At 40.5% G+C, this 18,803-nt stretch overlaps 1 long non-coding RNA gene across 1 annotated transcript; it reads left to right on the top strand.

Moving 5' to 3' along the window:
• Positions 1-15,589: 15,589 nt before the first annotated feature.
• LOC138658156 (uncharacterized) lies at positions 15,590-16,005 on the top strand. Its single transcript, XR_011317365.1, has 3 exons — positions 15,590-15,630; positions 15,761-15,818; positions 15,925-16,005. It is a non-coding gene; the product is annotated as an uncharacterized lncRNA (long non-coding RNA).
• Positions 16,006-18,803: the final 2,798 nt, after the last annotated feature.

Genomic DNA, 18,803 nt, shown 5'->3' with positions numbered 1-18,803 from the left:
ACAGCCAGGCCTAAATAGCCGAGCAGAAGAGAAGATAAGTGGAGGCAGCTGATGACAGCTAACTCCAAGGAGCAGCCATACCACTTGAAACCACAAGAGGGAGCCCAAGAGCAGAACTCACAAAAGTACCACTTACAACCACCGGAGGGAGCCCAAGAGCGGAATTCACAACAGAGAGGAGAGGGAAATAACATACGCAGATATGAAATCAGATTTTAGCATAGGAGGCCATACTAGCTAAAAAGAAAGGATAGAACAGAGTACTATGCAGTCAGTATAAAAACACTAGAAAATATCCACCGCAGAAAATACGGATCACCACATCTGATTAAAGACATGGGGGGTATATCTGCATCTCCAGAGAAATAGCTAGGCTGCAAAAAATCCTTCACAGACCAAGCTGGACAAGACAAAAACATGAAAATGCACAGAACTATAAGGTCCACTGCAGGTGGACAGCAAAAACAAAGCCAGGACTTATCTTTGTAGAAAAACACAGCAAACTGGAGAGACCAGCAGGGTAGTGAATCCTTCAAGAACAATGGACAACTGGCACTGACTAAAGGATCCTGCAAAGCTATATACCCCAGTCAGTCCTGCAATTAGTAGATACACATGTCCACTCCTGCAATCCAGGCACAACTGCATTACCCTCTACAACCACCGGAGGGAGACCAAAAGCTGAATTCACAACAGTACCCCCCCCCTTGAGGAGGGGTCACCGAACCCTCACCAGAGCCCCCAGGCCGATCAGGATGAGCCCGATGAAAGGCACGAACCAAATCAACGACATGGACATCAGAGGCAGAAACCCAAGAATTATCCTCCTGGCCATAACCCTTCCACTTGACAAGGTACTGAAGCTTCCGCCTCGAAAAACGAGAATCCAAAATCTTCTCAACAACATATTCCAACTCCCCATCGACCAATACAGGGGCCGGAGGATCAACAGAGGGAACAACGGGCTCCACATATTTCCGCAACAAAGATTTATGGAAGACATTATGAATAGCAAACGAGGCCGGAAGCGCCAGGCGAAAGGACACCGGATTAATAATCTCAGAAATCCTATAAGGACCAATAAATCGAGGCTTAAACTTAGGGGAAGAAACCTTCATAGGAACATGACGGGAAGATAACCAAACCAGATCCCCAATCCGAAGCCGGGAACCAACACACTGACGACGATTAGCAAAACGTTGAGCCTCCTCCTGAGACAGCACCAAATTGTCCACCACATAAGCCCAAATCTGCTGCAACCTGTCGACCACAGAATCCACACCAGGAAGGTCAGAAGGCTCAACCTGCCCAGAAGAAAAACGAGGATGAAAACCAAAATTACAAAATAAAGGCGAAACCAAAGTAGCCAAACTGGCCCGATTATTAAGGGCAAACTCGGCCAATGGCAAAAAAGCCACCCAATCATCCTGATCAGCAGACACAAAGCATCTCAAATAGGCCTCCAAGGTCTGATTAGTTCGCTCAGTCTGGCCATTTGTCTGAGGATGAAATGCAGAAGAAAAAGACAAATCAATGCCCAGCTTGGCAAAAAAGGCCCGCCAAAACCTAGAAGCAAACTGAGAACCTCTGTCGGACACAATATTCTCCGGAATACCATGCAAACGCACCACATGCTGAAAAAACAACGGAACCAAATCAGAAGAAGAAGGCAATTTAGGCAAAGGCACCAAATGAACCATCTTAGAAAATCGGTCACAGACAACCCAGATAACCGACATTCTTTGGGAAACAGGAAGATCGGAAATAAAATCCATAGAAATATGTGTCCAGGGCCTCTCGGGGACCGGTAATGGCAAAAGCAACCCACTAGCGCGGGAACAGCAAGGCTTAGCCCGCGCACAAATCCCACAGGACTGCACAAAAGAACGCACATCCCGCGACAAAGAAGGCCACCAAAAGGACCTACTAACCAAATCTCTGGTACCAAAAATCCCAGGATGGCCAGCCAACACAGAACAATGAACCTCAGAAATCACTTTACTAGTCCATCTATCAGAAACAAACAGTTTCCCCACAGGACAGCGGTCAGGCTTATCAGCCTGAAATTCCTGAAGAACCCGTCGCAAATCAGGGGAGATGGCAGAAAGAATCACCCCTTCCTTCAAAATGCCGACCGGATCAAGAACCCCAGGGGAATCAGGAAAAAAACTCCTAGAGAGGGCATCCGCCTTAACATTCTTAGTACCCGGAATGTACGAGACCACAAAATCAAAACGGGAGAAAAACAGGGACCATCGAGCCTGTCTAGGATTCAGCCGTTTGGCAGACTCGAGGTAAATCAGATTCTTATGATCGGTCAGGACCACAATACGGTGCTTGGCCCCCTCAAGCCAATGTCGCCACTCCTCAAATGCCACTTGATAGCCAACAACTCCCGATTGCCGACATCATAATTGCGTTCCGCAGGCAAAAACTTCCGAGAAAAGAAGGCACACGGTTTCATCAAGGAACCATCAGAATTCCTCTGAGACAAAACGGCCCCTGCCCCAATCTCAGACGCGTCAACCTCAACCTGAAAAGGAAGAGAAACATCTGGCTGACGCAACACAGGGGCAGAAGTAAATCGGCGTTTAAGCTCCTGAAAGGCAGAAACAGCCGCGGAGGACCAAATCGTCACATCAGCGCCTTTCTTGGTCAAATCAGTTAGAGGTTTAACCACACTGGAGAAGTTGGCAATGAAACGACGATAAAAATTAGCAAAGCCCAAGAATTTCTGAAGGCTCTTCACAGATGTGGGCTGAATCCAATCATGAATGGCCTGAACCTTAACCGGATCCATTTCTATAGATGAGGGAGAAAAAATGAAACCCAAAAAAGAAACCTTCTGCACTCCAAAGAGACACTTTGACCCCTTCACAAACAAAGCATTATTACGGAGGATCTGAAATACCATCCTGACCTGTTTCACATGAGACTCCCAATCATTGGAAAAAATCAAAATATCATCCAAATATACAACCATGAATTTATCAAGATAACTCCGAAAGATATCATGCATGAAGGATTGGAACACAGATGGGGCATTAGAGAGTCTGAATGGCATCACAAGGTATTCAAAATGGCCTTCGGGCGTATTAAATGCAGTTTTCCATTCGTCACCCTGCTTGATACGAATAAGATTATATGCCCCTCGAAGGTCAATCTTAGTAAACCAGCTAGACCCCTTAATCCTAGCAAACAAATCAGTAAGCAAAGGCAAGGGGTATTGAAATTTAACCGTGATCTTATTCAAGAGGCGATAATCAATACAGGGTCTGAAGGATCCATCCTTCTTGGCAACAAAAAAGAACCCCGCTCCCAACGGTGAAGAAGATGGCCGAATATGCCCTTTCTCCAAAGACTCCTTAATATAGCTCCACATGGTGGCATGTTCAGGCACAGACAGGTTGAAAAGTCGACCCTTAGGGAACTTACAACCTGGAATCAAGTCAATAGCACAATCACAGTCCCTATGCGGTGGAAGGGAACTGGACTTGGGCTCATCGAATACATCCTGAAAGTCTGACAATAACTCAGGAACTTCAGAAGAGGGGGAAGAGGAAATTGACATCAAAGGAACCTGATCATGAACCCCCTGACAACCCCAACTAGTCACAGACATGGATTTCCAGTCTAACACCGGATTATGTAGTTGTAACCATGGAATACCCAGCACAATATCATCATGCAAATTATGCAACACCAGAAAACGACAGTCTTCCTGATGGGCTGGCGCCATGCGCATGGTCAGCTGTGTCCAAAACTGAGGTTTATTTTTAGCCAACGGTGTAGCATCAATGCCCGTCAAAGGAATAGGGTTCTGCAAAGGCTGCAAGGGAAAACCACAACGTCTGGCAAATTCTAAGTCCATTAAGGGTACCGTCACACAGTGGCATTTTGATCGGTACGACGGCACGATCCGTGACGCTCCAGCGTCGTAACAATATCGCTCCAGCGTCGTAGACTGCTGTCACACTTTGCAATGTACGACGCTGGAGCGATAATTTCATGACGTATGTGCGATGTAGAAGCCGTTGGTTACTATGCGCACATCGTATACAATATCGTGCACACCTTTGTTACACCATGCGATCATGCCGCCACAGCGGGACACTAGACGACGAAAGAAAGTTTCAAACGATCTGCTACGACGTACGATTCTCAGCGGGGTCCCTGATCGCAGGAGCGTGTCAGACACAGCAAGATCGCTGGAACATCACGGATATATCGCTGGAACGTCACAAATCGTGCCGTCATAGCGATCAAAATGCCACTGTGTGACGGTACCCTTAGTTCAGAGCGGTGCCTGAATCCACAAATGCCATGACAGAAAATGATGATAATGAGCAGATCAAGGTCACAGATAACAGAAATTTAGGTTGTATACTACTGATGGCAACAGAACTAGCGATTCTCTTAGTATGCTTAGGGCAATCAGAAATAACATGAGCAGAATCGCGCAGTAAAAACACAACCTATTCTGACGCCTGAATGTTTGACGTTCAGCTCTAGACAAAATCCTATCACACTGCATAGGCTCAGGGCTCCGCTCAGAGGACAACGCCACAGTGTGCACAATTCTGCGCTCGCGCAAGCGCCGATCAATCTGAATAGCCAGAGACATAGAATCACTCAGACCAGCAGGTGTGGGGAACCCCACCATAACATCTTTAACGGATTCAGAAAGACCCTTTCTGAAAATTGCCACCAAGGCATCCTCATTCCATTTAGTCAGTACAGACCATTTTCTAAATTTCTGGCAATACGATTCTGCCGCTTCTTGACCTTGACACAGGGCTAACAAAATTTTCTCAGCCTGATCCACAGAATTAGGCTCATCATACAACAACCCCAATGCCTGAAAGAACAAATCAACATCAAGCAAAGCAGGATTGCCAGTTTCCAGGGAAAATGCCCAATCCTGTGGGTCACCACGCAGCAGAGATATGATGATTTTAACCTGCTGAATAGGATCACCAGAAGACCAGAGTCTTAATGCAAAAAAACAGTTTACAGTTATTTTTGAAACTCAAAAATTTGGATCTGTCACCAAAGAATAAATCAGGAGTGGGAATCTTAGGTTCTAAGGCAGGAGTTTGAACAATATAATCTGAAATACCCTGTACCCTAGCAGCAAGCTGATCCACCCGAGAAACTAACTCCTGAACATTCATGTTAATACAAGACTCCGTAGCCACCCAGAGGTAAAGAGGGAGGAACAGACCAAACAGGCTAAGGAAAAAAAAATGGCTCAAAATCTTTCCACTCTTCTTCTGAGATGCAATTAACTCATTGTTGGCCAGTTGTACTGTTATGATCTGGTGGCTTTGGAGCAGCATGAGACGTACTCTGGAGAAGGTGGTCCCTGTACTGACCGCAAACCCTGAACCTAGCAGCGCAACTAAAAGCAGCCGTGGGGGGTACCTAACACTCTCTAGACCCCTCGGCACAGCCTAAGATCTAACTACCCCTAAAGACAGAAACAGGAAACCTATCTTGCCTCAGAGAAAATCCCCAAAGGATAGATAGCCCCCCACAAATATTGACTGTGAGAGGAGAGGGAAATAACATACGCAGATATGAAATCAGATTTTAGCATAGGAGGCCATACTAGCTAAAAAGAAAGGATAGAACAGAGTACTATGCGGTCAGTATAAAAACACTAGAAAATATCCACCGCAGAAAATACGGATCACCACATCTGACTAAAGACATGGGGGGTATCTCTAGAGAAATAGCTAGGATGCAAAAAAACATTCACAGACCAAGCTGGTCAAGACAAAAACATGAAAATGCACAGAACTATAAGGTCCACTGCAGGTGGACAGCAAAAACAAAGCCAGGACTTATCTTTGTAGAAAAACACAGCAAACTGGAGAGACCAGCAGGGAAGTGAATCCTTCAAGAACAATGGACAACTGGCACTGACTAAAGGATCCTGCAAAGCTATATACCCCAGTCAGTCCTGTGATTAGTAAATACACATGTCCACTCCTTCAATCCAGGCACAACTGCATTACCCTCTACAACCACCGGAGGGAACACAAAAGCTGAATTCACAACAATCTCCATGAAGAACAACACTGATATTACCACCATATTGTGACCATATAGTGGTAGATATCAGCCCTACAAAGCATACAAGTGATTACAGCACAGTTATAGATGGTGACTTACCGCTGACGTTCTTTCTCATGGAGTCATCACTTTTCCCATCTTTTCCATCTTACTCAGACCAACATGACAATTTCTCTAGCCACGACTCGGCTGCAGAGATTCCAACAAAGACACATCTGACTTCTCACATTTCCAGCACCATCCCCATTTATCTCAAACACCTTATCCTGCTGATACTCAATTACTGAGCTGCTGTTGTGTCCCTATTACTGCACCTGCTATGTGGTACAAAAGCAGCGCTCCTCATACTGCTTCACATAGTAATGTCACCACTGTGCCCTTACATAGTAATAATGCCTCCTTTGTGCCCTCACAGTAGCCCCAAACTCTTTACAAGCCCCCACAGTAGCTCCCACACTGTATATAGGCCCCATACACTGTATGATGGTCCAACAGCAGTCTTCAAACTGTATAATGACCCTTGCATTATCTCCCACACTGTATAATGGCCCCCACATTAGCTCCCACTTTGTATAATGGAACCTGCAATAGCTCCCATGCATTTGATTCTGGTCTCTGTCCGTCCATTTCAGTAGGCTGTTACTTGCATAGCTCTGATATATATGACAAAGATCTAAATTATTATTATTTATATAGCACCATTGATTCAGTGTTGCTGTACATGAGAAGGGGTTGCATACAAATTACAGATATCACTTACAGTAAGCAAACTAACAATGACTAACCGATACAGAGGGGCGAAGACCCTGCCCTTGCAAGTTTACATTGTACCGGATGGTGGGAAAGGAGACAGTAAGTTGGGGGGTTGCAGCAGCTCCGGTGTTGGTGGAGCGGTAGCTCCAGTAGTGGTGAGGAGGCAGCGGGGTCATTGCAGGCTGTAAGCTTACTTGAAGAGGTGGGTTTTCAGGTTCCATCTGAAGGATCCGAATGTGGTTGATAGTCAGACGTGTTGGGGCAAAGAATTCCAGAGGATAGGGGATATTCAGAAGAAGTCTTGGAAGCAATTAGGTGAGGAGTAGTAATGAGCGAATATACTCGTTGCTTGAGATTTCCCGAGCACGCTCGGGTGTCCCCCAAGTATTTTTTAGTGCTCTGAGATTTAGTTTTCCTCACCTCAGCTGAATGATTTACATCTGTTAGCCATCATAAGTAAATGTGGGGGTTGCTTGGTTGCTAGGGAATCCCCACATGTAATCAAGCTGGCTAAGAGATGTAAATCATTCAGCTGAGATGAGGAAAACTAATTCTCTGAGCACTAAAAAATACTCGGAGGACCCCGAGCGTGCTCGGGAAAATCTCGAGTAATGAGTATATTCGCTCATCACTAGTGAGGAGTGAATAAGTGTGGAGGAGAGAAGGAGGTCTTGAGCGGACCGGAGATTACATGAGGGAAGATATTGGGAGATTAGATCAGAGATATATGGAGGAGACAGGTTATGGATGGCTTTGTAGGTAAGTATTAATAATTTGAACTGGATACGCTGAGGGAATGGGAGCCAGTGAAAAGATTTACAGAGGGGAGAAGCGGAGGAGGAGAGAGATGAATTAGTCAGGCAGCAAAGTTAATTATGGACTGGAGAGGTGCTAGAGTGTTAGCAGGGAGGCCACAGAAAATGATGTTGCAGTAGTCGAGGCGGGAGATGATGAGGAAATGCACAAGCATTTTAGTAGATTGAGGGTTGAAGAAAGGATGGATTCTGGAAATATTTTTGAGTTGGAGGCAACAGGAGGTGGAAAAAGCTTGGATGTACCGTTTGAATGACAGGGCAGAGTCAAGGGTTACTCCGAGGCAGCGGACTTCCGGTATGGGGGAAAGCGCAATGACATTTATTGTGATAGATAGATCAGGTAAGGAAGATATGTGAGATGGAGGAAAGATGATTAGTTCAGATTTATCCACATTGAGTTTGAGGAAGCAAGAGGAGAAGAAGGAGGATATAGCTGATAGACACTCTGGGATTCTGGACAGTAGAGAGGTGACGTCTGGGCCAGAGAGGTAGATCTGAGTGTCATCAGCATAAAGGTGGTACTGGAATCCAAGGGACTTTTTGAGTTGTCCCAGGCCAAATGTACAGTTAGGTCCATATATATTTGGACAGAGACAACATTTTTCTAATTTTGGTCATAGTCATTACCACAATGAATTTTAAACAAAACAATTCAGATGCAGTTGAAGTTCAGACTTTCAGCTTTCATTTGAAGGTATCCACATTAAAATTGGATGAAGGGTTAAGGAGTTTCAGCTCCCTAACTTGTGCCACCCTGTTTTTGAAGGGGCCAAAAGTAATTGGACAGATTCAATAATTTTAAAATAAAATGTTCATTTTTAGTACTTGGTTGAAAACCCTTTGTTGGCAATGACTGCCTGAAGTCTTGAACTCATGGACATCACCAGACGCTGTGTTTCCTCCTTTTTGATGCTCTGCCAGGCCTTCACTGTGGTGGTTTTCAGTTGGTTTGTTTGTGGGCCTTTCTGTCTGAAGTTTAGTCTTTAACAAGTGAAATGCACGCTCAATTGGGTTGAGATCAGGTGACTGACTTGGCCATTCAAGAATATTCCACTTCTTTGCTTTAATAAACTCCTGTGTTGCTTTGGCTTTATGTTTTGGGTCATTGTCCATCCGTAGTATGAAACGACGACCAATCAGTTTGGCTGCATTTGGCTGGATCTGGGCACACAGTATGGCTCTGAATACCTCAGGATTCATTCGGCTGCTTCTGTCCTGTGTCACATCATCAGTAAACACTACTGACCCAGTGCCACTGGCAGCCATGCATGCCCAAGCCATCACACTGCCTCTGCCATGTTTTACAGATGATGTGGTATGCTTTGGATCGTGAGCTGTACCACACCTTCGCCATACTTTTCTCTTTCCATCATTCTGGTAGAAGTTGATCTTGGTTTCATCTGTCCAAAGAATGTTCTTCCAGAACTGTGCTGGCTTTTTTAGATGTTTTTAGCAAAGTCCAGTTTAGCCTTTTTTATTCTTGATGCTTATTAGGGGCTTGCACCGTGCAGTGAACCCTCTCTATTTACTTTCATGCAGTCTTCTCTCTATGGTAGATTTGGATATTGATATGCCTACCTCCTGGAGAGTGTTGTTCACTTGGTTGGCTGTTGTGAAGGGGTTTCTCTTCACCATGGAGATTATTCTGTGATCATCCACCACTGTTGTCTTCCGTGGGCGCCCAGGTATTTTTGCATTAATGAGTTCACCAGTGCTTTTTTTCTTTCTCAGGATGTACCAAACTGTAGATTTTGCCACTCCTAATATTGTAGCAATTTCTCGGATGAGTTTTTCTGTTTTCGCAGCTTAAGGATGGCTTGTTTCACCTGCATGGAGAGCTCTTTTGACCAGATGTTTACTTCACAGCAAAACCTTCCAAATGCAAGCACCACAACTCAAATCAACTCCAGGCCTTTCATATGATTAATTGAGAATGACATAACGAAGGGAATGCCCACACCTGTCCATGAAATAGCCTTGGAGTCAATTGTCCAATTACTTTTGGTTCCTTTAAAAACAGGGTGGCACATGTTAAGGAGCTGAAACTCCTAAACCCTTCATCCAATTTAAATGCGGATACCCTCAAATGAAAGCTGAAAATCTGAACTTCAACTGCCGCAGGAGGCAGATTAAACACGTAAGGTCTTCATCACTGACAGTAGTGTAGCATCGGGTGGTTTCGTCAAACTCAATCTGACAGGTGCCCCGCCCCTATCAAAGTGTATCAAAGTGTGTAACCCCTCCCCTCCTCCTGTCAGCCAGCTGTCCCTGAGGCTGGCTGATTTCCCCTTTTGATATCGTTTATATAACACATGTTTATAATTATAGCCTAGTCGTGTATTTATTTTACACGTGGTTTATAACACCTTTCTCATTTGTTTTATATTAGATTTTATACGTAGCCCGAGTTTGATTCTGCAAGCTGTGTTTTATTCAGTGTATTCATATAGTGCAGAACTTATAACACACCAAGCTGTTTATTTGTGGTCCTACAGAACATTAACTAAATGGTAGGGTTATTTGCGGGTCAGAGGTTTATAAAGCCTAGGTCAATTGCTGTTGTAATCGCTTTACCAATAAATGTTTATTTACACAAACAGAAAAGTTATTGTGGCCTGTAGCTGTCTATTTGTTTTTTGTATTCGCTTCCTTAGAAAACTTATTTGTAATTCTACTGAACATTAACAGTAAATTGTAAGCTGTGTTTATTCACAGTGTAGCAGATTTTCTCCTACAGAAAAGTTATTGTGTCCTGTAGCTGTCTATTTGTTTTTGTATTCGCTTCCTTAGAAAACTTATTTGTGTTTCGACGGATCATTAACAGTAAATTGTAAGCTGTGTTTATTCACAGTGTAGCAGATTTTCTCCTTGTGGCTGCCTTATATACACAAACAGAAAAGTTACTGGACAACTTATTTTATATATGTATATATATATATATATATATATATAATATGCACCAATGTTACAACACACGCAAGTAAGAAGCGGTGTGTTTTATACGAATAAAAAACCAAAGACACGATATTGTAAAAATGTAAAAAAAATTTTTATTTCTCACAATAAAACAGCATCTCAAAGACATTTCAATACTATAAAATTCTTACAGAATATAAAAAGTAAAAACATTAAATAGTACAATGAACATACATCATTACACTTCTTACAAAATAATTAATATAGCGTTACAAGGCGAGTACAGCATTTTAGCCAGTACATTCTTTACATCGTGAGCCACATGGTTTGTAGCATCGGTAGAGACCTTTTTTTAGGTAGCAAAGTTCCACGTGTGGTACCTAATGACGGGGAATGTAAAGATTGAATTGTACGGGGAGCCGCCGCTAACTTCAGCGGTGTAGATACAGAGCGTGTCTCACTGTTGGTAATTTTTAATTCATCTAAAAGCTTCCTAGTAGCGGTGTTACCCACAACTGTAGACGGCATATTTAGCTCGGCCATAGCCTGCATAAATGAATCCCAACCCGGCGGTAAATTTCTACTGTTGAGAGCATGGCTCTGCGTTGTACTACGTACCAAATCCAGTAAGTTAGACCCTGGTATTACGGATCCTTTGAAAATAAATTCAGTTTTATTATTCCATGCTGTGACATTTTTATTCTGCAGCAGCCTGTTTAGTAAAAATTCAGCATTCTTTTTATATCTTTGGTTTATATGGCTGACAATTTCAGCGATCTCATGATTTTTATCAGAGTCGGTATTTGGCAATTGCTGCTGACCAGGATCAGGAGGGCTAACGAGATTTAAAGCCGTTACTTCTTTTGAGCTGTGTCGCGTATGTACCAAGTAGCGTTGCAGCACAGAGCTATACATTTTAATTTTCACATCATCGGGAATGTCACGACGCTGTAAAATGTCGCTAATTTCACCATCAAGGCGACGAATAACACTGTCGCGTATGTTATCTGTAGTACCGGGTCTTAGTTTGTCTAGCTCCTGTTTGGGGATTAGATACATTTTCGCTGCATGCTCCATTATCTTCCGGCGATCAGGCTTGTTATTATTGGAATTGCAAAAGCTAAAAGAGGTCCGATAAACCCGCCAGCCTGTTTTAGTAGTCGCTTCTTTTTCTTTATGGGCTGAGATCTGTCGCTCAGTGTTCTTATAGCTTTACGCCACTTCTTTAATATACCTTTTTGGCGCTCTTTCAGCGGAATCCTGCCTTTTAAGATATTTAAAGCAATCTCGCCTATGGCTGTAATTAAATTTTACAATATTAATTTTACAGGTGCCTGTGCTGCCTATAATTTGACTCCTTTTTATTCAAAGACATCTAACATATACAGACTTTTAAAGCTTTTTTTACATTTCTATTGGTGTTACATTTCTATGGGTGTTACGTTTGCACATGTATTACTGTTTTTCTTGTTTTGTGTAAAATCTCGGTCAGGCAGGCACGAACCCACACACACACGCAACACAGAACACACACACACACAACAAACACATAACATACAAAACACACACAACACATACAACACACACGACAAGCATACACACACAACATGCAGAGCACATACAACACATGCGACACACACCACTTTATTAATATGCTGTCCACATATAGTATTTTTGATATCTCAAAAGGTTGTGACACATTCCCATATATTATTCCATTTTATTTCCCAGGCGGTACTTTTGCACATGTATTACTGGAATCTTTTAAAAATATGAATATTATTTAGTTTACATATGTTACAGTATTTTATTTTCAGGGCGTTACTTATGCACATGTATTACTGGCGTCTTCAACAGTTATGAGCCATACCTTTCTATATAAATACGGTTAAATGAATACACCATTATAGAGCCATTGCAAATCCTTGTTTTGTTGAAAATAACTGGTCATACATAAGAAACCGTGCAATATATCTTTATAGAAATAACACTTCTGCACCCACGGGTGATTCTCAGCCATTCCTGCATCCGGTACTTATCAGGCACTGTGAAATAATGCAAAAATACATCTGTGTGCGGTTGGCGGCATCAACATTTTGCTATTATAAGATAGGTCAGGGATTTTTTTTGCACTTTATTAATATGCGGTACACATAGGTCAGTGATTTTTGCACTTCATAGGTCAGGGATTTTTTGCACTTTATTAATATGCGGTTATTAGTCATTTAGGACTTATGTTATCATGTTTTTGCACTTTATTAATATGCTGACCACATAGGTCAGGGATTTTTTGCACTTTATTAATATGCGGGCCACATAGGTCAGTGATTTTTGCACTTTATTAATATGTTGTACACATATAGTATTTTTGATATCTCAAAAGGGTGTGACACATGCCCATATATTATTCCAGCTTTCTTTAATTCTACATTATTTTAGCACATATTAATTTTACAGGTGCCTGTGCTGTCTATAATTTGACTCCTTTTTATTCAAAGACATCTAACATATACAGACTTTTAATGTTTTTGTGTAAAATCGCGGTCAGACAGGCACAAACACACACACACACACACACACGCACACAACACAGAACCCACACACAACAAACACACAGAACCCACACACACAACACATACAACACACACAAGAAATAGACATTTAGGACTTATTTATGTTATTATCTTTATGCACTTTGTCTGTGCTGTCTATAATTTGACTCTATCCTTGTTTTGGTGAAAATAACTGGACATACATAAGAAACCGGGCAATATATCTTTATAGAAATAACACTTCTGCACTCTTTGTGCATTTCTATCAGTTTTATTCATGCATTTATAACACACCATGTTTGATATTGGTAATTTGATTCTGGGAACACATTTTAAGTTACTGCTGCACATGTATTACTGTTTTTCTTGTTTTTGTGTAAAATCTCGTTGATGGCTTACAAAGACATTTCTTTGAGAAATGTGTAGCATAACCAATTACCCATCACGGCCACTAGATGGCAGAATATCATATTAATTATTCTGGGATAACATTTCTCTTTGTGCATTTCTATCAGTTTTATTCATGCTTTTATAACACAACATGTTTGACATTGTTCATTTGATTCGGGGATAACACATGTTTATAAAAATAACGCTATAGCAAGCGGTAATGCCAAATTCTGAAAATAGCCATTTTATATTGAATTACTAACATTTTTCTATTTTAGCGCTGACACAGCCACATATATTATTCCAGCTTTCTTTAATTCTGCATTATTTTATCACATGATGAAAATAGTCATTTTATATTGAATTACTGCAGCTCGCGGCGCGTTACCACTGGACTCGTTTCTCAATTAATTTCCCAGCAGGCGACGCTATCTATAATTCTGCGTATACCTTAGGCGTTTATTTACATGGCAGTGTAATTATTTCTCACAATAAAACAGCATCTCAAATTTTAAGTTAGCTAACAGCATAATGATGACAAATGCATCTTTGCGGAATCTGATAACGACACGATGAACAAAGGACGGAGCCTGAAAACCATGATGTCACAAAACCTGATACGATTCAATCATTATTCTGGGTAGCTAACAGCATGATGCTGACAAATGCAATTTTGATAATCCACATTCTTACAAAATAAATTAGCTTTTTGATAATCCACTATTAGATGACCGCGGTATATAATTATATCCTAGGATCTGTACGATTACATACGGCATTCTGTACAGCGTGTTAATTCTCTGCAGCGCCGTAATTACGCCGTTGCAAAACTCGTTGCTGAAGATCCGGCGTATCTAAAAGAAAAGATACAAGCGTCGGTTAGTCGCGAAACGGGGCAAAATTGGAAAAGCTAAACGGCGACGTATAGCTATGATCCTGCGTAATATTTGAAAAGTTAACGGTACCAGTTACCCATGAAATCATTGTAACAATATTTACATAAACCTGTATAGAGCAGCCCAGATATATACTTACAAGTATGAAGCGGGAATTGCCCCACATCAGCTCCTGGTTTAACGGACGGCGCAATGCGCAAACTCGCCGAGATGGGAATATTCTCTTTTTCAAGCTGTATTTTCCGGGCAACTAGATTAGCGGGTGTAAGTAAAAATATAACGATTAGCTAACACAGAATTGATTTTCTACACAAAACTGCAGCGTTGAGACGGATATATATATATATATATATATATATATATATATATATTTCAAAATGAATTTTCTGACAGTTAGTTAGCAGCTGTAAGTAAATATGAGCATTACACAAAAGTGAGAATCGCCTGTATTTCAAGTGAACAGATACCTTTTCTATTCTTGAAACACCGGCGTAACGAGCTCCCGCGTCTTTTAGGCGCATCGGGTATCAATGAAATTGCAGGGTTCATGACATCTATGATTTCCACGTCTGAATCCAGCGTATCGCATGGCTCGGGAACACACCAGTTTTCAGCCATATCGGGCGACGTCTTCGTGTCAGTATCTGTATGAGAAATTGCGCGTAGTTCGTGTTTACATACAGAGGATTAAAGCAACTGACGTAGTATAATATAGTTTTATGGCATAAACATATTTGCGGTGTAAAATTAATATAGCAAGACTTATGCTGCTATATATTAATAATCCAGTATTATATTGGTGGCTACCGCTATTATTTGTTTTATTAATCTAATCATATATTTATTATGACATAATCTGTGTAATACAATAGTTAATAGCTGCTATAGTTTTACGCCATAAACAGTATATATTAACATAGATAATATATATATATATATAGCTTTCTTACATGTGATACATGAAAGATAAATATCTTTGTACCGTGTTACAATGACATTTTTCCCTATCTAAAAGCAAAAAGGCGAGCCTAATTACCCATGACAACCATTGTTATCTGACATGTGCTAGCAATTAGTCACGGGTGCCGTATAATGCGGATTTCCTGCAGGTGTGGTCACGGTGGGTGGTCATTTCTCTTTAAATACATGGATAGTTCCTCCAAGCTTGAGAAGCAGAATCTTAAACATAATTTTTCTGTGCCTCTGAACAGTTGCGCTACTCTCTGAAAAGTAAGTGTTTACTGTTTTATTTGCAGTCTAATATTATCAATGCCTGTAACGCATATTTTTGTAGCGTAGTTTTAAACTGTATTTATTGGCGGTGCAGTTATAGATAAAACTTATCCCCTATTTATTTAAGATGGAAGCCCAATACCCTCGCGATCAATGCAGCCCCCTTCTTGCAAGCACACAATTAGGTATTATACGCGTATAATGTACAGAGTATTGACTCATTCTGATTGCGTCATTATATTATAAGTAATTTATATTAATTATATATTCATGCATTCTTTCTTATTTAAGAGCCGTGTATGTCGCCCGATTGGTGCAATAATTTCATAACGCAGAATTATGCGCGCATTGAAGTCGTGGAGTCGCTAACCGATAATGGACCTGCTCTTCACCTCATCATGGGTAATTAGGCTCGCCTTTTTGCTTTTAGATAGGGAAAAATGTCATTGTAACACGGTACAAAGATATTTATCTTTCATGTATCACATGTAAGAAAGCTAAATATATATATATATATATTATCTATGTTAATATATACTGTTTATGGCGTAAAACTATAGCAGCTATTAACTATTGTATTACACAGATTATGTCATAATAAATATATGATTAGATTATTAAAACAAATAACAGCGGTAGCCACCAATATAATACTGGATTATTAATATATAGCGGCATAAGTCTTGCTATATTAATTTTACACCGTAAATATGTTTATGCCGTAAAACTATATTATACTACGTCAGTTGCTTTAATCCTCTGTATGTAAACACGAACTACGCACAATTTCTCATACAGATACTGACACGAAGACGTCGCCCGATATGGCTGAAAACTGGTGTGTTCCCGAGCCATGCGATACGCTGGATTCAGACGTGGAAATCATAGATGTCATGAACCCTGCAATTTCATTGATACCCGATGCGCCTAAAAGACGCGGGAGCTCGTTACGCCGGTGTTTCAAGAATAGAAAAGGTATCTGTTCACTTGAAATACAGGCGATTCTCACTTTTGTGTAATGCTCATATTTACTTACAGCTGCTAACTAACTGTCAGAAAATTCATTTTGAAATATATATATATATATATATATATATATATACATATATATATATCCGTCTCAACGCTGCAGTTTTGTGTAGAAAATCAATTCTGTGTTAGCTAATCGTTATATTTTTACTTACATCCGCTAATCTAGTTGCCCGGAAAATACAGCTTGAAAAAGAGAATATTCCCATCTCGGCGAGTTTGCGCATTGCGCCGTCCGTTAAACCAGGAGCTGATGTGGGGCAATTCCCGCTTCATACTTGTAAGTATATATCTGGGCTGCTCTATACAGGTTTATGTAAATATTGTTACAATGATTTCATGGGTAACTGGTACCGTTAACTTTTCAAATATTACGCAGGATCATAGCTATACGTCGCCGTTTAGCTTTTCCAATTTTGCCCCGTTTCGCGACTAACCGACGCTTGTATCTTTTTTTTTAGATACGCCGGATCTTCAGCAACGAGTTTTGCAACGGCGTAATTATGGCGCTGCAGAGAATTAACACGCTGTACAGAATGCCGTATGTAATCGTACAGATCCTAGGATATAATTATATACCGCGGTCATCTAATAGTGGATTATCAAAAAGCTAATTTATTTTGTAAGAATGTGGATTATCAAAATTGCATTTGTCAGCATCATGCTGTTAGCTACCCAGAATAATGATTGAATCGTATCAGGTTTTGTGACATCATGGTTTTCAGGCTCCGTCCTTTGTTCATCGTGTCGTTATCAGATTCCGCAAAGATGCATTTGTCATCATTATGCTGTTAGCTAACTTAAAATTTGAGATGCTGTTTTATTGTGAGAAATAATTACACTGCCATGTAAATAAACGCCTAAGGTATACGCAGAATTATAGATAGCGTCGCCTGCTGGGAAATTAATTGAGAAACGAGTCCAGTGGTAACGCGCCGCGAGCTGCAGTAATTCAATATAAAATGACTATTTTCATCATGTGATAAAATAATGCAGAATTAAAGAAAGCTGGAATAATATATGTGGCTGTGTCAGCGCTAAAATAGAAAAATGTTAGTAATTCAATATAAAATGGCTATTTTCAGAATTTGGCATTACCGCTTGCTATAGTGTTATTTTTATAAACATGTGTTATCCCCGAATCAAATGAACAATGTCAAACATGTTGTGTTATAAAAGCATGAATAAAACTGATAGAAATGCACAAAGAGAAATGTTATCCCAGAATAATTAATATGATATTCTGCCATCTAGTGGCCGTGATGGGTAATTGGTTATGCTACACATTTCTCAAAGAAATGTCTTTGTAAGCCATCAACGAGATTTTACACAAAAACAAGAAAAACAGTAATACATGTGCAGCAGTAACTTAAAATGTGTTCCCAGAATCAAATTACCAATATCAAACATGGTGTGTTATAAATGCATGAATAAAACTGATAGAAATGCACAAAGAGTGCAGAAGTGTTATTTCTATAAAGATATATTGCCCGGTTTCTTATGTATGTCCAGTTATTTTCACCAAAACAAGGATAGAGTCAAATTATAGACAGCACAGACAAAGTGCATAAAGATAATAACATAAATAAGTCCTAAATGTCTATTTCTTGTGTGTGTTGTATGTGTTGTGTGTGTGGGTTCTGTGTGTTTGTTGTGTGTGGGTTCTGTGTTGTGTGCGTGTGTGTGTGTGTGTGTGTGTGTTTGTGCCTGTCTGACCGCGATTTTACACAAAAACATTAAAAGTCTGTATATGTTAGATGTCTTTGAATAAAAAGGAGTCAAATTATAGACAGCACAGGCACCTGTAAAATTAATATGTGCTAAAATAATGTAGAATTAAAGAAAGCTGGAATAATATATGGGCATGTGTCACACCCTTTTGAGATATCAAAAATACTATATGTGTACAACATATTAATAAAGTGCAAAAATCACTGACCTATGTGGCCCGCATATTAATAAAGTGCAAAAAATCCCTGACCTATGTGGTCAGCATATTAATAAAGTGCAAAAACATGATAACATAAGTCCTAAATGACTAATAATCGCATATTAATAAAGTGCAAAAAATCCCTGACCTATGAAGTGCAAAAATCACTGACCTATGTGTACCGCATATTAATAAAGTGCAAAAAAAATCC

The sequence above is a fragment of the Ranitomeya imitator genome, chromosome 1 (assembly GCF_032444005.1).
Source record: "Ranitomeya imitator isolate aRanImi1 chromosome 1, aRanImi1.pri, whole genome shotgun sequence".
Lineage (NCBI taxonomy): Eukaryota > Metazoa > Chordata > Amphibia > Anura > Dendrobatidae > Ranitomeya > Ranitomeya imitator.
The sequence above is the reverse complement of the archived record's forward strand: the minus strand, read 5'-3'. Positions and strand labels throughout refer to the sequence as shown.